The following is a 20,453-nucleotide window of genomic DNA, read 5'->3' as shown; positions in this document are numbered from 1 at the left end:
GGAAAACCCCAAGGCATTCTACAAGTATGTGAAGAGCAAGAGGGTAAGACATGAGTGAATAGGACCAATCAAGTGTGACAGTGGAAAAGTGTGTATGGAACCAGAGGAGATAGCAGAGGTACTTAATGAGTACTTTGCTTCAGTATTCACTACGGAAAAGGATCTTGGTGGTTGTAGGGATGAATTACAATGGATTGAAAAGTGTGAGCATATAGACATTAAGAAAGAGGATGTGCTGGAGCTTTTGGAAAGCATCAAGCTGGATAATGCTCCAGGAACAGACGAGATGTACCCCAGCTACTGTGGGAGGTGAGAGAGGAGATTGCTGAGCCTCTGGCAATGATCTTCACATCATCAATGGGGATGGGAGAGGTGCCAGAGGATTGGAGGGTTGCGGATATTGTTCCATGATTCAAGAAAGGGAATAGAGGTAGCCCAGGAAATTATAGACCAGTGAGTCTTACTTCAGTGGTTGGTAAGTTGATGGAAAAGATCTTGAGAGGCAGGATTTATGAATATCTGGAGAGGCATAAAATGATTAGGAATAGTCAGCATGGCTTTATCAAAGGCAGGTCGTGCCTTACAAGCCTGAATGAATTTTTTGAGGATGTGACTAAACACATTGATGAAGGTAGAACAGTATTGATTTCAGCAAGGCATTTGATAAGGTACCCCATGCAAGGCTTATTGAGAAAGTAAGGAGGCATGGGATCCATGGGGAAATTGCTTTGTGGATCCAGAACTGGCTTGGTCACAGAAGGTAAAGAGTGGTTGTAGACGGGTCATATTCTGCATGGAGGTTGGTGACCAGTGGTGTGCCTCAGGGATCTGTTCTGGGACCCTTTCTCTATGTGATTTTTATAAATTACTTGGATGAGGAAGTGGAGGAATGGCACAAAGGTTGGAGGTGTTGTGGATAGTTTGAGGGCTGTCAGATATTATAGCAGGACATCGATAGGAACTGGGCTGAGAACTGGCAGATGGAGTTCAACCCAGCTAAGTGTGAGGTGGTTCATTTTGGTAGGTCAAATATGATGGCAGAATATAGTATTAATGGTAAGATTCTTGGCGGTGTGCAGGATCAGAAGGATCTTGGGGTCCAAGTCCATAGGACACTCAAAGCAGCTGCGCAGGTTGACCTTCATCAATTATGGGATTGCATTTAAGAACCAAGAGTTAATGTTATAGCTATATAGGACCCTAGTCAGACCACACTTGGAGTACTATGCTCATTTCTGGTCGCCTCACTACAGGAAGGATGTGGAAACTATAGAAGATTTACAAGGATGTTGCCTGGATTGGAGAGCAGGCCTTAGAAATATAGAAAACCTGCAGCACAATACAGGCCCTTCAGCCCACAAAGCTGTGCTGAACATGCCCTTACCTTAGAAATTACCTAGGCTTACCCATAGCCCTCTATTTTTCTGAGCTCCATGTACCTATCCAGGAGCCTATTAAAAGACCCTATCATTTCCACCTCCACCTCCGCCGCTGGCCGCCCATTCCACGCACTCACCACACTCTGCGTAAAGAACTTACCCCTGACATCTCCTCTGTACCTGCTTCCAAGCACCTTAATCTATGCCCTCTCGTGCAAGCCATTTCAACCCTGGGAAGAAACCTTTGATTATCCACACGATCAATACCTCTCATCATCTTATACACCTCTATCAGGTCACCCCTCATCCTCCGTTGCTCCAAGGAGCAAAGGCCAAGTTCACTCAACCCATTCTCAAAAGGCATGCTCCCCAATCCAGGCAACATCCTTGTAAATCTCCTCTGCACCCTTTCTATGGTTTCCACGTCCTTCCTGTAGTGAGGCGACCAGAAATGAGCACAGTACTCCAAGTGGGGTCTGACCAGGGTCCTATATAGCTGTAACATTACCCTCAGCTCTTAAACTCAATCCCACGGTTGATGAAGGCCAATGCACCATATGCCTTCTTAACCACAGAGTCAACCTGCGTAGCAGCTTTGAGTGTCCTATGGACTTGGACCCCAAGATCCTGCTGATCCTCCTTATGAGAATAGGTTGACTGAACTCGGCCTTTTCTCCTTGGAGAGGTGTCCTGATAGACGCGTATAAGATGATAGTGATTGCGTGGAGAGTCAGAGGCTTTTTCCCAGGGCTAAAATAGTTAACACGAGAGGGCACAATTTTAAGGTTCTTGGAAGTAGGTACAGAGGAGATGTCAGGGGTAAGTTTTTTTACACAGAGAGTGGTGAGTGTGTGGAATGGGCTGCCGGCGGCGGTGGTGGAGGCAGATACTATAGGGTCTTTTAAGAGACTCCTGGATAGATACATGGAGCTTAGAAAAATAGAGGGCTATGGGTAAGCCTAGGTAGTTCTAAGGTAAGGACATACTTGGCACAGCTTTGTGGGCCAAAGGGCCTGTATTGTGCTGTAGGATTTCTATGTTTCTATGTTTTTAGAACCTGGGCCTCTGTACCTCCTTCTGCAATTGGATCCTTGACTTCCTAACCAGAAGACCACAGTCTGTGCAGATTGGTGATAACGTCTCCTCGCTGACGATCAACACTGGCGCACCTCAAGGGTGTGTGCTTAGCCCACCGCTCTACTCTCTATATACACATGACTATGCAGCTAGGCATAGCTCAAATACCATCTATGAATTTGCTGATACAACCATCCTTGGGACAATCTCAGATGATGACAAGAGGGCATACAGGAGTAAGATATGCCAACTAGCGGAATGGTGTCACAGCAACAATCTGGCACATCATCAGTCAGATGAAAGCTGATTGTGGACTTCAGGAAGGGTAAGACGAAGGAACACATACCAATCCTCATAGGGGGATCAGAAGTGGAGAGAGTGAGCAGCTTCAAGTTCCTGGATGTCACAGAAACATAGAAACATAGAAAACCTACAGCACAATACAGGCCCTTCGACCCTCAAAGTTGTGCCGAACTTGTCCCTACCTTAGAAATTACTAGGCTTACCCATAGCCCTCTATTTTTCTAAGCTCCATGTACCTATCCAAAAGTCTCTTAAAAGATCCTATCATATCTGCCTCCACCACCGTTGCCGGCAGCCCATTCCACGCACCCACCACTCTCTGAGTAAAAAACTTACCCCTGACATCTCCTCTGTACCTACTCCCCGGAACCTTAAACCTGTGTCCTCTTGTGGCAACCATTTCAGCCCTGGGAAAAAGCCTCTGACTAGCCACATGATCATTGCCTCTCATCATCTTATACACCTCTATCAGGTCACCTCTCATCCTCCGTCGCTCCAAGGAGAAAAGGCCGAGTTCACTCAGCCTATTCTCATAAGGCATGCTCCCCAATCCAGGCAACATCCTTGTAAATCTCCTCTGCACCCTATGGTTTCCACATCCTTCCTGTAGTGAGGCGACCAGAACTGAGCACAGTACTCCAAGTGGGATCTGTCCAGGATCCTATATAGCTGTAACATTACCTTTCGGCTCCTAAATTCAATTCCATGATTAATGAAGGCCAGTACACCGTACGCCTTCTTAACCACAGAGTCAACCTGCGCAGCTGCTTTGAGTGTCCTATGGGCTCAGACCCGAAGATCCCTCTGATCTTCCACACTGCCAAGAGTCTTACCATTAATACTATATTCTGCTATCATATTTGACCTACCAAAATAAACCACTTCACACTTATCTGGGTTGAACTCCACCTGCCACTTCTCAGCCCAGTTTTGCATCCTATCAATGTCCCGCTGTAACCTCTGACAGCCCTCCACACTATCCACAACACCTCCAACCTTTGTGTCATCAGCAAACTTACTAACCTGTCCTTCCACTTCCTCATCCAGGTCATTTATAAAAATCACAAAGAGTAGGGGTCCCAGAACAGATCCCTGAGGCACACCACTGGTCACCAACCTCCATGCAGAATAAGACCCGTCCACAACCACTCTTTGCCTTCTATGGGCAAGCCAGTTCTTGATCGACAAAGCAATGTCCCCTTGGATCCCATGCCTCTTTACTTTCTCAATAAGCCTTGCATGGGCTACCTTGTCAAATGCCTTGCTGAAATCCATATACACTACATCTACTGTCAAGGTCTTTGAGGGCCTAATCTGGTCCCAACATATCGATACAGTTATAAAGGTGGCAAGACAGTGGCTATACTTCATTAGGAGTTTGAAGAGATTTGGTATGTCAACAAAAACACTCAAAAACTTCTATAGATGTACCGTGGAGAGCATCCTGACAGGCTGCATCACTGTCTGGTATGGGGGTGGGGGTGGAGCTACTGTACAGGACTGAAAGAGGCTGCAGAGGGTTGTAAATCTAGCCAGCTCCATCTTAGGTACTAGCCTACAAAGTACCCAGGACATCTTTAGGGAGCAGTGTCTCAGAAAGGCAGCGTCCATTATTAAGGATCTCCAGCACCCAGGACATGCCCTTTTCTCACTGTTACCATCAGGTAGGAGGTACAGAAGCCTGAAGGCACACACTCAGCGATTCAGGAACAGCTTCTTCCCCTCTGCCATCCGATTCCTAAATGGACATTGAACCCTTAAACACTACCTCACTTTCTTAATATACATTATTTCTGTTTTTGCACGATTTTAATCTCTTCAATATACGTATACTGTAATTGATTAATTGATTGATTGATTTTCTTCTATAATACGTATTTCATTGAACTGCTGTTGCTAGGTTAAGAAATTTCACAACAGATGCCAGTGATGGTAAACCTGATTCTGATCCTGGAAATGGTTAAAGGTCAGCACAACATTTTGGGCTGAAGGTCACATACTGTGCAGTAAAGCTTTATGTTCTGTGTTCTGAAAGTCATCATGGCGTATAGCATTACAGCCTGCTTTGTCTGTGCCAAGCTAAGAAGTTGCCTTGTCCCCACTGGACCATCACCCTCCATACCCTTTGCATCCATGCAGCTGTCCAAGTTTCTCTTAAATGTTAAAATCAAACCCTACATCCCACTACGTTCACTGGAAGCTTGTTCCACACTCCCGCCACCCTGAGTGAATTCCCTCTCATGTCCTCCGTAAATATTTCACCTTTCACTCTTAACCCATGATCTCTAGTTCTAATCTTACCCAACCTCAGTGGAAAAAGCCTGCTTGCATTTACCCTATCTATACCCCTCATAATTTTGTAAACCTCTATATAATCTCCCTTCAATCTTCTATGCTCAAAGGAATAGAGTCGTAGCAGAGACTTCTGAGCCATTAGCTCTGTTCTTCTCCCCACAGATGCTGCCTGTGCTGCTGAGTGTTTTGATGGTTCTGTTATTCTCATGCTGATAATAGCAGTGGGAGCACCCAGTCTGTCAGACACCCTTACGGTGTGCTGTCTTCACCACACGCAGACAGTGCAGGCAGTTGCAACTATCTGTTACACAAGGTGATTGGATTCTGCAAAACTCTGCTACGTTCTGTAGCTTCCTGGAAAATCCAGGATCTCTCCATGTGACAGATAGAATCCGCAGGTTGTTCAGGTACCAGGTAGTTTTGCCAGAGTCTGTAGCACGTTCCAGATTGCTGCCTTAGCCATGTCCACAAAGTATAAAACAGTATGTTCAGTCTTTGGAAAAACGAATGGCTTCTCTAGAGAACCAGCCCCCATGGCATCAGGGTACAGAGAACACTGTGATATTGGTAATGGCGGCAGGTCTGAAACCTGGCACTGGAACACTGCCAACTTCCCTCCCCCTTCCTGTCCTGTCTGTAGGCCGAGAGCGACCAGAGCTCCCGCATCTGTCAAACAGGGAGCGCTTTGTACAGAGAGAGACTACTCAACCAGCAGAGCTCTGCATCGTCAGCACCATGGGTGGAGGGTAATGGCAGAGCAATGTTAGGAAGTATCCTGTGAACATGGAAAGCCAGAAACAGTCACAACAACAGACTGATTACTCACAGGATTCACCGCATTCTCCAATGAGTGTGGAAAGGCAGTGAACCCTGAAGTCCCAACCTAGCTTAACCCCAACAGTACCAGCTCGCCAACGTCAAGTGACTTACCAACCTAGCTTAACCCCAACAGTACCAGCACGCCAACGTCAAGTGACTTACCAACCTATCTCAACCCCAACAGTACCAGCTCGCCAACGCCAAGTGACTTACCATCCTATCTCAACCCCAACAGTACCAGCTCGCCAACGTCAAGTGACTTACCAACCTATCTCAACCCCAACAGTACCAGCTCGCCAATGTCAAGTGACTTACCAACCTAGCTTAACCCCAACAGTACCAGCTCGCCAATGTCAAGTGACTTACCAACCTAGCTTAACCCCAACAGTACCAGCTCGCCAACGTCAAGTGACTTACCAACCTATCTCAACCCCAACAGTACCAGCTCGCCAACGCCGTGACTTACCAACCTAGCTTAACCCCAACAGTACCAGCTCGCCAACGTCAAGTGACTTACCAACCTAGCTTAACCCCAACAGTACCAGCTCGCCAACGTCAAGTGACTTACCAACCTAGCTTAACCCCAACAGTACCAGCTCGCCAACGCCAAGTGACTTACCAACCTATCTCAACCCCAACAGTACCAGCTCGCCAATGCCAAGTGACTTACCAACCTATCTCAACCCCAACAGTACCAGCCTGCCAACGCCAAGTGACTTAGCAAGGGGCAGCAGTCAGGTTATGAGACAGAACCATGTCACAGTGGCTTGTGACAGATCACATGTATGCGCACACACACACACATCCACACATACCTGATCCACACACACACACACACGTACCTGATATACACACACACACACACACACACACACACACACACACTCACTCACTCAGAAAGTTCAAAGGATTCAGGATTAGGCACCATGATACGTGTTCTGTCTCCACAACCAGCTCAAAGAATCTGTCAAGTGTACTGCAGCTACTGGTCTCTCCACCCAAACCCACTACCAAGGATGACAAGGGTTTCGCAGGCAGGGAAACACCACCACCTACAGGTTCCCTTCTGAACTGTCCAATATCCTAACCTGAAAAATGTTACTGTCCCTTTGTTGACAGAGGTTTTAAACCCCGGAACTCTTTCCCATACCCACACCTCCCACGGGGGACTGTTACCATTCATAGAACATAGAATAGTACAACACAGTACAGGCCCTTCGGCCCACAATGTTGTGTCGACCCTTAAACCCTGTCTCCCATATAACCCCCATCTTAAATTCCTCCATATAGTAGTCTCTTAAATTTCACTAGTGTATCTGCCTCCACCACTGACTCAGGCAGTGCATTACACACACCAACCACTCTCTGAGTAAAAAACCTTCCTTTAATATCCCCCTTGAACTTCCCTCCCCTTACCTTAAAGCCATGTCCGCTTGTATTGAGCAGTGATGCCCTGGGGAAGAGGCGCTGGCTGTCCACTTTATCTATTCCTCTTTATATCTTGTATACTTCTATCATGTCTCCTCTCATCCTCCTCTCCAGAGAGTAAAGCCCTAGCTCCCTTAATCTCTGATCATAATGCATACTCTCTAAACCAGGCAGCATCCTGGTAAATCTCCTCTGTACCCTTTCCAATGCTTCCACATCCTTCCTATAGTGAGGTGACCAGAACTGGGCACAGTACTCCAAGTGTGGCCTAACCGGAGTTTTATAGAGCTGCATCATTACCCAGCGATTCTTAAACTCTGTCCTTCGACTTATGAAAGCTAACACCCATGAGCTTTCTTATCTACCCTATCCACCTGTGAGGCAACTTTCAGGGATCTGTGGACATGTACCCCCAGATTCCTCTGCTCCTCCGCACTACCAAGTATCCTGCCATTTACTTTGTACTCTGCCTTGGAGTTTGTCCTTCCAAAGTGTACCACCTCACAATTCTCCGGGTTGAACTCCATCTGCCACTTCTCAGCCCACTTTTGCATCCTATCAATGTCTCTAGCCCATAGATGCCCATAGATCCTATCTCTAAGAATCTTTTCCAACAACTTTCCCACCACAGACGTAAGGCTCACTGGTCTATAATTACCCAGACTATCCCAACTACCTTTTTTGAACAAGGGGACAACATTCGCCTCCCTCCAATCCTCCGGTACCATTCCGGTGGACAACGAGGACATAAAGATCCTAGCCAGAGGCTCAGCAATCTCTTCTCTCGCCTCGTGCAGCCTGGGGAATATTCCGTCAGGCCCCAGGAACTTATCCATCCTAATGTATTTTAACAGTTCCAACACCTCCTCTCCCTTAATATCAACATGCTCCAGAACATCAACCTCACTCATATTGGCCTCACCGTCATCAAGTTCCCTCTCATTGGTGAATACCAAAGAGAAGTATTCATTGAGGACCTCGCTCACTTCCACAGCCTCCAGGCACATCTTCCCACTTTTATCTCTCATCAGTCCTATCTTCACTCCTATCATCCTTTTGTTCTTCACATAATTGAAGAATGCCTTGGGGTTTTCCTTTATTCTACTTGCCAAGGCCTTCTCATGCCCCCTTTTTGCTCTTCTCAGCCCCTTCTTAAGCTTCTTTCTTGCTACCCTATATTACTCAATAGACCCATCTGATCCTTGCTTCCTAAACCTCATGTATGCTGCCTTCTTCCACCTGACTAGATTCTCCATCTCACTTGTCACCCATGGTTCCTTCACCCTACCATTCTTTATCTTCCTCACCGTGACAAAATTATCCCTAACATGTTGTCAGATATCCCTAAACATCGACCATATGTCCATAGTACATTTCCCTGCAAAAACATCATCCCAATTCACATCCGCAAGTTTACATATTACTATTTAACTATTTATGGTTCTATTACTATTTATTATTTATGGAGCAACTGTAACGAAAGCCATTTTCCCCTGGGATTAATAAGGTATGACTATGACTATTCTAGCCTTGCAGCCTCATAATTTGATCTTCCCCAATTAAAGATTTTCCTGTCCTCTCTGATTCTATCCTTTTCCATGATAATGTTAAAGGCCAGGGAGCGGTGGTCACTGTCCCCCAGATGCTCACCCACTGAGAGATCTGTGACCTGACCCGGTTCATTACCTAGTACTAGATCTAGTATGGCATTCCCCCTGGTCAGCCTGTCCACATACTGTGATAGGAATCCGTCCTGGACACACTTAGCAAACTCTGCCCCACCTAAACCCTTGGAACTAATCAGGTGCCAATCAATATTAGGGAAGTTAAAGTCACCCATGATAACAACCCTGTTATTTTTGCACCTTTCCAAAATCTGCCTCCCAATCTGCTCCCCTGTATCTCTGCTGCTACCAGGGGGCCTAAAGAATACTCCCAATAGAGTAACTGCTCCCTTCCTGTTCCTGACTTCCACCCATACTGACTCAAGAGAGGATCCTGCTATATTACCCACCCTTTCTGTAGCTGTAATAGTATCCCTGACCAGTAATGCCACCCCTCCTCCCCTTTTCACCCCTTCTATCCCTTTTAAAGCACTGAAATCCAGGAATATTGAGAATCCATTCCTGCCCTGGTGCCAGCCAAGTCTCTGTAATGGCCACTATATCATAATTCCATGTACGTATCCAAGCTCTCAGTTCATCACCTTTGTTCCTGATGCTTCTTGCATTGAAGTACACGCACTTTAGCCCTTCTACCTTACTACTTTTACACCCTTTATTCTGCTTCTCTCTCCTCAAAGCCTCTTTATATGTTAGATCTGGCTTTACGCTATGCACTATACTTGCCGTTCCCACTTGACCTTTATCCTTCTCCACCTCACTATCTGCTCTAACACTCTGGTTCCCTTCCCCCTGCAAATCTAGTTTAAACCCCCCAGAGCAGCACCAGCAAACCTTCCCGCAAGGATGTTAGTCCCCCTCCAGTTCAGGTGCAACCCGTCCCGTCAGAACAGGTCCCACCTTCCCTGGAACAAGGCCCAATTGTCCAGCAATATGAAGCCTTCCATCCTGCACCAACTCCTTAGCCACGTATTTAGCTGCACTACCTTCCTATTTCTAGCCTCACAAGCATGTGGCACGGGTAGCAATCCTGAGATTGCAACCCTGGAGGTCCTGTCCTGCAACTTTGCACCTAACTCCCTAAACTCTCTTTGCAGGACCTCCTCCTTCTTCCTATCCACATCATTGGTCCCTCCATGGACCACGACATCTGGCTGCACACCCTCCCTCTTGAGATTACCGAGAACTCGATCCGAGATATCACAGACCCTGGCACCAGGGAGGCAACAGACCATCTGGGATTCTCGATCTCTTCCACAGAACCTCTCATCTGTCCCCCTAACTATGGAATCCCCTATCACTACTGTTCTCCCTCCTTCCCTTCTGAGTTGAGGGTCCCATCTCGGTGCCGGAGACGCAACCACTGCAACTTGTCCCTGGTAGGTCGTCCTCATCAACAGTACCCAAAACGGTATACTTATTATTGATGGGAACGGCCACAGGGGTGCTCTGCTCATTCTGTCTATTCCCCTTCCCTCTCCTGACAGTCACCCAGCTACCTGTCTTTTGACTCTTAGGGGTGACTGTCTCCCTGAAACTCCTGTCTATTTCTGCCTCTGCCTCCCGAATGATCCGAAGTTCACCCAGCTCCAGCTCCAGTTCCCTAACTTGGTTTGTCAGGAGCTGCAGCTGGATGCACCTTTCGCGGGTGTAGTCATCAGGGTCAATTGTGCTCGCCCTGACTTCCCACATCCTGCAAACGGATCACTCAACTGCCCTAACTGCTGCCTCCATTACCTACTTCTAAGTTAATTAAATTAATTAAAGGAACTTACTCGGCCTTACCTCACTGGGAGCAGGCTCGTCCTCAGCCTCTGCTTGCTGAAGCCTCTCGAGCCAAAGCCTTCCTACTCTGTCTCCCACTACTCCGTCGCCCGCTCCTACGACGCCCGCTCCGTTAATCTGTTCGCTTTTTAAAGTCTCCCGCTGTCTCACAGGCTGACCTTCACCCCACCCACACCTCCCCAGGGGTACTGTAGCATACACAGCGGCTCAGCCCCACCCACACCTCCCCAGGGGTACTGTAGCATACACAGCGGCTCAGACCCACCCACACCTCCCCAGAGGATGGGTGAACACGTTAGCAGTCCCCACATCAAAGGAGAGAATCTGGAATAAACAATGGGGCTGCTCACTGCCTTGCTGAAGAAGAATGAGATAGTGGAACAAGAGAAATTCTATCTTAGTGCTGTGGAACTGTAGCCCTGACACAATAATGATACTCGTGACTAACACATTTCTTTCCGAAGGACAGACAGTGTGGTCCCAGGCTGAATTTGCTCACTGACAGTATATTAGCAAGGGTGCAGGTGGATCAAAGCTCTGGCTGAGTAAACTTGGCCAGGAGCCATGGTGCAGGGAGCAGTTTCCCTAGTGCCACCTTCACCCCAGGGCCAAGGTCATCCATCACCTATCTGCACGCTGAAAATCCAGTATAACATCAGTACAGATGCCCAACAAAAGAATGGTCATATTTCTAACACTCATCAGACTAAAAGTGTTTGACCACCTGAGCCCTCCTCAGCATCTCGACCTTTGACAATAACCTTTCGCACTGAAATCCAACAACAATCTCATATCTCCTGCCACCAATGACCAAATTCATCGCTGCCTTCACCACACAAGCACAACCTTTGGCCAACTGAGGGAAAGCGCCTTTGAAGGTCAGCAGTGGCACATAATTCATGGTGCTCTGAACATCCGTGACTCCATCCTCAGACAACGTGAAGCACAGGAGAGACACCACCAACACTCCAAATCCACTGCAGCCTAGGCAATCCCATATCAGCATTGGACATCATTGATACACAGATGGACAGTCCAGATTCCAAAACACACCATCCCAAAGTCCATCACAGGATGAGAATAGCAGGTGGACAGAGAAAGAAAAAAAAATCTAGGCTTTGGTAAGAACCTCCTTGAAATAAGAGTAGATAATTCCCAGGAGATACACACAATACACCCCCCCCCCCCACAGGAGATACACACCCCTCCCAGGAGATACACACACCCCTCAGGAGATACACACACCCCTCCCAGGAGATACACACCCCTCCCTGGAGATACACACCCCTCCCAGGAGATACACACCCCTCCCTGGAGATACACACACTCCTCCCAGGAGATACACACACTCCTCCCAGGAGATACACACACCTCCCTGGAAATACACACCCCTCCCTGGAGATACACAACCCTCCCTGGAGATACACACCCCTCCCAGGAGATACACACCCCTCCCTGGAGATACACAACCCTCCCAGGAGATACAGACCCCTCCCTGGAGATACACACACCTCCCTGGAGATACACACACCCCTCCCGGGAGATACACACACGTCTCAGAAGATACACACACCCCTCCCAGGAGAAACACACACATCTCTCAGGAGACACACACCATCCCAACACATACACACCCCTCCCAGGAGATACAAATGATCTCTCCAACAGTCGATGAGAAATTCCAAAAACGGCAGAGGGTCTCTGGTCCACGGTTTAAGTTAGAGACACAGTAACCTGAAACTATACAGAATAGAATCAGGCCCTTTGACTCACCAAGTCAATGTGATCATTTCAATAAATACATTACTAATAAAAGAGAAAAGAAAACACAACGAAGGCCAGAACACCTGCCCTCTCACTGAATTTACGACAACGAAGGCCAGAACACCTGCCCTCTCACTGAATCTACGACAACGTAGGTGAAGACACCTGCCCTCCCGGAGAATCTCTGACTCCATGACTCTACAGCAATGAAGGTGGGGACCGAGATATCCAGAATTAGTCCCTGTGAGAGGAGGGTCCTGGAGCGTGTGACCTAATTGCACCAGAGTCCCAGCTCAGCACTGGGCCAGCCATGGTTCAGTCTCCCTCACCTCTATAAGTTTAAACTGATATGGCAGGGGAATGGGAACCAGAATGATGGAGCTGAGGATCAGCCAGCAGGTTTACAAGTACATGATACAATATGTAATGTGAATGTAAGGAAGGGCAAGCCAATGATTGGGTACAACTGAAGACAGAGCAAAAACTTAAATTATACCTCAGAGACAAAATTCCATAAAACCATAAGACATAGGAGCAGAATTAGGCCATTCAGCCCATTGATCTGCTCCTCCCATTCCATCATTGCTGATCCTGGATCTCACCCAACCCCCTACACCTGACTTCTCACCATATCCCTTGATGCCCTGATCAATCAGGAAACTGTCAACTTCCACCTTAAATATACGCATGGACTTGGCCTCCACTGCAGTCTGTGGCAGAGCATTCCATAGATTTTCTATACTCTGGCTAAAACAATTCCTCCTTATCTCTGTTCTAAAGAATCGCTCCTTTTTGAGGCTGTGCCCTCTAGTCCTGGATACCCACACCAAAGGAAATATCCTCTCCACATCCACCCTCTCTAGTCTTTCAACATTCAGTAGATTTCAACGAGATCCCCACACATTCTTCTAACTTCCAGTGAGTACAGGCCCAAAGCTGCCAAACGCTCCCCATATGTTAACCCCTTCATTCCTGGAATCATCCTCGTGAACCTCCTCTGGACAACATATCCTTTGTGAGATATGAGGTCCAAACGTGTTGACAACACTTCAAGTGTGGCCTGACTAGTGTCTTATAAAGGTTTGGCATTATCTCCTTGCTTTTATATTCTATTCCCCTTGAAATAAATGCCAACATTGCATTTGCCTTCCTTACCACAGACTCAACCTGTAAATTAACCTTCTGGGAGTCTTGCATGAGGACTCCTAAGTCCCTCTGCACCTCTGATGTTTGAACCTTCTCCCCATTTAGATAACAGTCCACACTATTGTTCCTTTTACCAAAATGCATTATCAAACATTTCCCAACACTGTATTCCATTTGCCACTTTTTTGCCCATTCTTCCAATTTGTCTAAGTCCTGCTGCAATTGCAATGCTTCCTCAGCACTACCTACCCCTCGACCTATCTTTATATCATCCACAAACTTAGCCACAATGCCATCAATTCCATTAATAAGTCACTGACAAACAATGTGAAATGTATCGGTCCCAATACTGACTCTTGAGGAACACCACTACTCAGCGGCAGCCAACCAGAAAAAGCCCCTTTTATTCCCACTCGCTGCCTCCTGCCTGACAGCCATTCCACTATCCATGCCAGTATCTTTCCTGTAACGCCATAGGATATTTTGTTAAGCAGCCTCATGTGTGGCACCTTATCAAATGCCTTCTGAAAATCCAAGTAAATAGCATCCACTGCCTCTCTTTTGTCCATCCTGCTTATTACTTCCTCGAATAATTCCAACAGATTTGTCAAGGAAGATTTCCCTTCACAGCAATCATGCTGACGTTGACAACAGGAATTCTGCAGATGCTGGAAATTCAAGCAACACACATCAAAGTTGCTGGTGAACGCAGCAGGCCAGGCAGCATCTCTAGGAAGGGGAGCAGTCGATGTTTCAAGCCGAGACTCTTCGTCAGGACTACAAGGGTCTCAGCCTGAAACGTCGACTGCGCCTCTTCCTAGAGATGCTGCCTGGCCTGCTGCGTTCACCAGCAACTTTGATGTGTGATGCTGATGTTGAATTGTTTTATCATTAGTCTCCAAGTACTTCAAAACCTCATCCTTAATAATAGACTCCAACACTTTCCCAACCACTGAGATTAGGCTAATTGGCCTATAATTTCCTTTCTATTGCCTTCCTCCCTTCTTAAAAAGTGAAGTGATATTTGAAATTTTCCAGGCCTCCAGGACCATGCCAGAATCAAGTGATTCTTGAAAGATCATGGATGGGAGGTGTATGGAGGGATATGGTCTGTGTGCAGGACAGTGGGACTAGGCAAAAAATGGTTCGGCACAGCCAAGAAGGGCCAAAAGGCCTGTTTCTGTGCTGTAGTTTCTATGGTTCTATGGTTCTATCATGACCAATGCATCCGTTATCTCTTCAGCAACCTCTCTCAGGAATCTGGGTTGTAGTCCATCTGGTCCAAGTGACTTATCCACCTTTAAGACCTTTCAGTTTGCCTAACACTTTTTCCTTTGTAATAGCAATGGTGCTCACTCCTGCACCCTGACACTCACAGCCCTCTGGCACACTGCTAGTGTCTTCCACAGTGAAGACTGATGCAAAGTACTCATTAAGTTCATCTGCCATTTCTTTGTCCCCCATTACTACCTCACCAGCATCATTTTCCAGTGGTCCAATATCAACCTCACCTCCCTTTTACTCTTTAAATAACTGAAAAAACATTTGGCATCCCGCTTTATATTATTGGCTAGTCTGCCCTAATATTTCATCTTTTCCCTTCTCACAGCTTTTTTTAGTTGCCTTTTGTTGGATTTTAAAAGCTTCCCAATCATCCAACTTCTCACTCACTTTTGCCACCTTATATGCCCTTTCCTTGGCTTTTGTGCAGTCCTTAACTTCCTTGGTCAGCCACAGTTATCTGCCCCTGCCATTTGAAAACTTCTTCCTCTGTGGGACATAGCTATCCTGCGCCTTGTGAAGTCCCAGAAACAGTCATCTCTGCTCTGCTGTCATCCCACCGGTATTCTCCTCCAGTCCACCTGGGCAAGCTATTCTGTCATGTGTCTCTAATTCCCTTTATTCCATTGCGATACTGATACATGTGAGTTATGCTTCCCCTCTCAGAGTGCAGTATGAATTCAATCACATTATGATATCTGTCTCGTAGGTGTTCCTTTACGTTAAGCTCCCTAATAAGATCTGGGTTATTACACAACACCCAATCTAGGATAGACTTTCTCTGCGTAGGCTCAAGAACAAGCTGCTCTAAAAAGCCATTTAATAGGCATTCAACAAATTCCCTCTCTTGCGATCTGACACCAATCTGATTTTCCCAATTCCCTTGCATATTGAAGTCCCCCATTACAATTGTATCATTACTCTTAGTACATGCCTTTTCCAGCTCCCTTTGCAATCTCAACCCCACATCTTGCCTACTGTTTGGGGGCCTACATATGATTCTCATAATGGTTTTTTTTACCCTTGCAATCTCTTAACTCCACCCATGAAGAATCAACATTCTCTGACCCTAGGTCACCTCCTTCTAAAGATGTAATTCCACCTCTTACCAACAGAGCCACACCACCATCTATTACTTTCTACCTGTTGTTTTGATACAAAGTATATCCTTTGATGTTAAGATCCTAACAATGGCCTTCTTTCAGCCACAATTTAGTGATGCCTACAATGTCATACCGACCAATCTCTAATTCTGCCATGTGTTCATCCACCTTACTCCAAATGCTATGCACATTGAAATACAGCACCTTCAGTCCTGCATTCTTCGCTCTTTTGAATTTTGCATCCGTAGTAAAATTTAACTCTTTGCTCTGTCTGTACCCAATCATTGGCTTGTCCTTCCTTATATTCATGTTACATCCACCATCTACTTGTAAACCTGCTGGCTCATCCTCAGCTCTATCATACTGGTTCCCATCATTCATAAGAGCGAATAGTAGCGAAGAAGTGGGATTGAGATTGCAAAGGGAGCTGGAAAGGGCATGTAATAGGGATAACGTCACAATTGTAATGGGGGACTTCAAAATGCTAGGAGATTGGGAAAATCAGGTTGCTGTTGGATCGCAAGACAGGCAATTGTTGAATGCCTATGAGATGGCTTTTTAGAGCAGCTTGTGATCAAGCCTACTCGGGAAACGGGTATCTTAGATTGGGTGTTGTGTTATAAGCCAGATCTTATTAGGGAGCTTAACGTAAAGGAATCCTTAGGAGGCAGTGATCATAATATGATTGAATTCATACTGCAATTTGAGAGAGAGTAGCAAACTCACATGTACCAGTATCACAATGCAGAAAAGGAAATTACAGAGGCATGAGAGAGGAGCTTGCCCAGGTGGATTGGAGGAAGATACTGGTGGGGATGAAGGCAGAGAAGATATAGCTGAAGTTTCTGAAAATAGTTCCCAAGGAGCAGGATATTTATGTCCCACAGAGAAAGAAGTTCTCAAATGTCAAAGGTAGGCAACCATGGCTGATAAGGGAAGTTAAGGACTGCATAAAGTCCAAGGAAAGGGCATATAAGGTGGCAAAAGTGAGTGGGAAGTTGGATGATTGGGAAACTTTTAAAATCCAACTAAAGGCAACTAAAAAAGCTATAAGAAGGGAAAAGATGAAATATAAGGGCAAATTTGCCAATGAGATAAAGCAGGATACTGAAAGTGTTTTCAGTCGTATAAAGAATAAAAGGGAGGTGAGAGTTGATATCGGACCACTGGAAAATGACGCTAGTGAGGTAGTAATGGGACAAAGAAATGGCAGATGAACCTAATAGGTACTTTGCTTTAGTCTTCGCTGTGGAAAACACTAGCTGTGTGCCGGATGTCCATGACTGTCAGGAAACAGGAACAAATTCAAGGTTCTTAAGGTGGATAAGTCACCTGGACCATGTGGACTACATCCCAGAGTCCTAAAAGAGGTTGCTGAAGAGATAAAGGATGCATTGGTTTGTCATGATCTTTCAAGAATCACTTGATTCTGCCATGGTCCTGCAGGACTGGAAAATTGCAAATGCCACTCCACTCTTTAAGAAGGGAGGAAGACAAACGAGAGGAAATTATAGCCTAGTTAGCCTAACCTCAGTGGTTGGGAAAGTGTTGGAGTCCATTATTTAAGTTGAGGTTTTGGGGTACTTGGAGACTAATGATAAAATAAGACCAAGTCAGTATGGTTTCTGCAAAGGGAAATCTGGCCTGACAAATGTTTTAGAATTCTTCAAGGAAATAACAAGCAGGGGGACGAAAGAGAGACAATGGATGTCATTTTGTTTGATTTTCAGAAGGCATTTGACAAGGTGCTTCACATGAGCCTGCTTAACAAGATAACATCCTATGTCGTTACTGGAAAAATATTGGCATGGATAGGGGAATGGCTGACAGGCAGGAGGCAGCAAGTGGGAATAAATGGGGCCTTTTCTGGTTGGCTGTCAGTGACCAGTGGTGTTCCTCAGGGGTCAGCATTGGGGCCACTACTTTTCACATTGTTTGTCAGCGACTTAAGACAGTGGAATTGATGGCTTTGGGGCAAAGTTTGTGGATGATATGAAGATAGGTGGAGGGGTAGGTAGTGCTGAGGAAGCAATACGATCGCAGCAGGACCTAGACAAATTGGAAGAATTAGCAAAAAAGTGGCAAATGGAATACAGTGTTGGGAAATGTATGATAATCCATTTCAATAAAAGGAACAATGATGCAGACTATTATGTAAATAAGGAGAAAATTCAAATATCAGAGGTACAAAGGGATTTGGGAGTCCTCATGTAGGACTCCCAGAAGGTTAATTTACAGGTTGAGTCTGTGGTAAAGAAGGCAAATGAAATGTTGGCATTTATTTCAAGGGGAATAGAATAAAAAGCAAGGAGATAATGCTGAGCCTTTATCAGACACTAGTCTGGCCGCACTTCGAGTACTGTCAACAGTTTTGGGTCCCATATCTCAGAAAGGATGTACAGTCATTGGAGAGAGTCCAGATGTTTACAAGGATGGTTCTGGGAATGAAGGGGTTATCATATGTGGAGCGTTTGGCAGCTTTGGGCCTGTACTCACTGGAATTTAGAAGAATGCGTGGGGATCTCATTGAAACCTACAGAATATTGAAAGGACTAGATAGGGTGGACATGGAGAGGATATTTTCTCTGATGAGAGTATCCAGAATTAGAGGGCACAGCATTAAAATTGAGGAGGCAACCTGTTAGAACGGAAGTAAGGAGGAATTGTTTTTAGCCAAAGAGTGTTAAATCTGTGGAACACTCTGCCACAGACTACGGTGGAGGTCAGGTCCATGGATATATTTAAAGTGGAAGTTGATAGATTCCTGATGTCCAGGGCATCAAGGGATATGGTGAGAGGACAGGTGTATGGGGTTGAATGGGATCCAAGATCAGCCATGATGAAATGTTGGAATGGACTTGATGGGCTGAATGGCCTAATTCTGCTCCTATGTCTTGTGGTCTACATGAAGACCAACAGTTGAGGCAAAGCCCTCTCTAGAGGTGGACTCGTTGCAGAGTTGGCTGTGCCGCTGACAGATGCTGGCAAAGGCCTGGAGGTCTCCTGTGATGAGGGATCGTTTCATTACAATGTAGAGAAGGCTATTGGTCACAAAACCTGCACTGACTGGGAAGCAGTTTGGGCTGTCCTGATGGCCGCCAGTGCTACAGAAACATAAATCCCAACTTTCTTTAAACCCAGAGAGTGATGGACTGGGGTGTGATGGGTTAAATCAGAGAGGACACAGTTTCCACCGAACTACTGACATTAAACTCCACCTTCTCCTTCGCAGTCAGAGGCCCATAATCTAGGGCTGGAAGGCTGTGAAGAGAGGGTGGAGATTATACAGTCACTTTCCCAATGTTGTGAAACTCCTCAGAGTGCAACAGAGATACCTCGTGGGTCACCTGTAACCTCCAAACTGAAATGTCCCAGGACAGAGACACTCCTGACCCAACATGGCCCACCCTGCTACCCCTCCCTCCCCCTCTCCCCACACACTGCTCCCTTCCTCATCCCCCCCTCTTCCTCACCCTCACCTTTCCCTCTCCCTCTCCCAGGCCTTGCTTTCTCTCTCCCTCCCTCCCTCCCTTTTCCTCCTGTCGCTTCCTCTCACTTTCTCTCTCCCCTCCCTCATTTCTCCCTCTCCCTCACTACTCCCACCTCCTCACCACTCTTTCTCCTTACCTTTTTTCACCTCTCTCCTCCTCACTTTTCTTTTGCTCTCACAATCGTTCCTCACTCTCTCCTCTATCACATCCTTTCTCCCTCACTACCCCTCCATTCCTCCCTCCCCGACGACAAGTTTAACTCCCGATCTGCCGGACCTTCCGCTCCGCCGCCCGAGACCGCTAGCTCTTTCCCGGCGCTCACCTGGAGCCGGGGCTCCGCTCGGATCAGATGGCGATCGGCTCCGGCGCCTTTGGGGATCGGAATCGGAATCGGAATCGGGATCAGTTCCGGATCGGGATCTTTTGCTTTAGTTTTTCGCTTCGCCCGCAGCGGAAATGGGAGGAAAATGGGCGGTTCACCCGTCACATGATCCAGATTCCAGCGTTGTCCCAACCTCTGGATCTGTTCCCGACTACTGGAGCCCGTTCCCAATTACCGGATCCTATCCCTATGGAGTCCCCGCAACAAGAGAGTTTCACCTACAGGAACCACTGTCACGCCAACAGAATCTGATAGCAGCGCACTTTCCGCAACAGAACCTAAAGGCCACTCAGGGGCTGATGATAGAAAACTAAATCAGCAAATGCTGGAAACACCCAGCAGGTCGGTCAGCGTCTGAGGTGAAAGAAACAGAATCAGTAATTCAGGTTAGACCGAGACCCTTCCTCAAAACTGGGGAAGACTAAAGAGAACATGGTTAATCTGCAGGTAAAATGGAGGTAGGGGGTTGTAATGGGGTAAAATGGGGAGTAACCATGGGGATCTGGTCACTAAGTGAATGTGGACAATCCTGTGGCCAGTGGTGTGCTTGAGGGGTCAGACTGTTGTTTGGCATCTTT

At 46.6% G+C, this 20,453-nt stretch overlaps 1 protein-coding gene across 1 annotated transcript in view; it reads right to left on the bottom strand.

Annotated features, from left to right (window-relative positions):
• Positions 1-19,972, bottom strand: part of LOC134351440 (tetraspanin-9-like) — a 168,808-nt gene extending 148,836 nt beyond the window's left edge. The window contains exon 1 of the mRNA XM_063057562.1: positions 19,816-19,972. The gene's annotated coding sequence lies outside the window, so the exon portion shown is untranslated. The remainder of the gene's footprint in view (positions 1-19,815) is intronic.
• Between the last annotated feature and the right edge of the window lie 481 nt (positions 19,973-20,453).

Source organism: Mobula hypostoma, chromosome 9 (genome assembly GCF_963921235.1).
Source record: "Mobula hypostoma chromosome 9, sMobHyp1.1, whole genome shotgun sequence".
NCBI lineage: Eukaryota > Metazoa > Chordata > Chondrichthyes > Myliobatiformes > Myliobatidae > Mobula > Mobula hypostoma.
The sequence above is the reverse complement of the archived record's forward strand: the minus strand, read 5'-3'. Positions and strand labels throughout refer to the sequence as shown.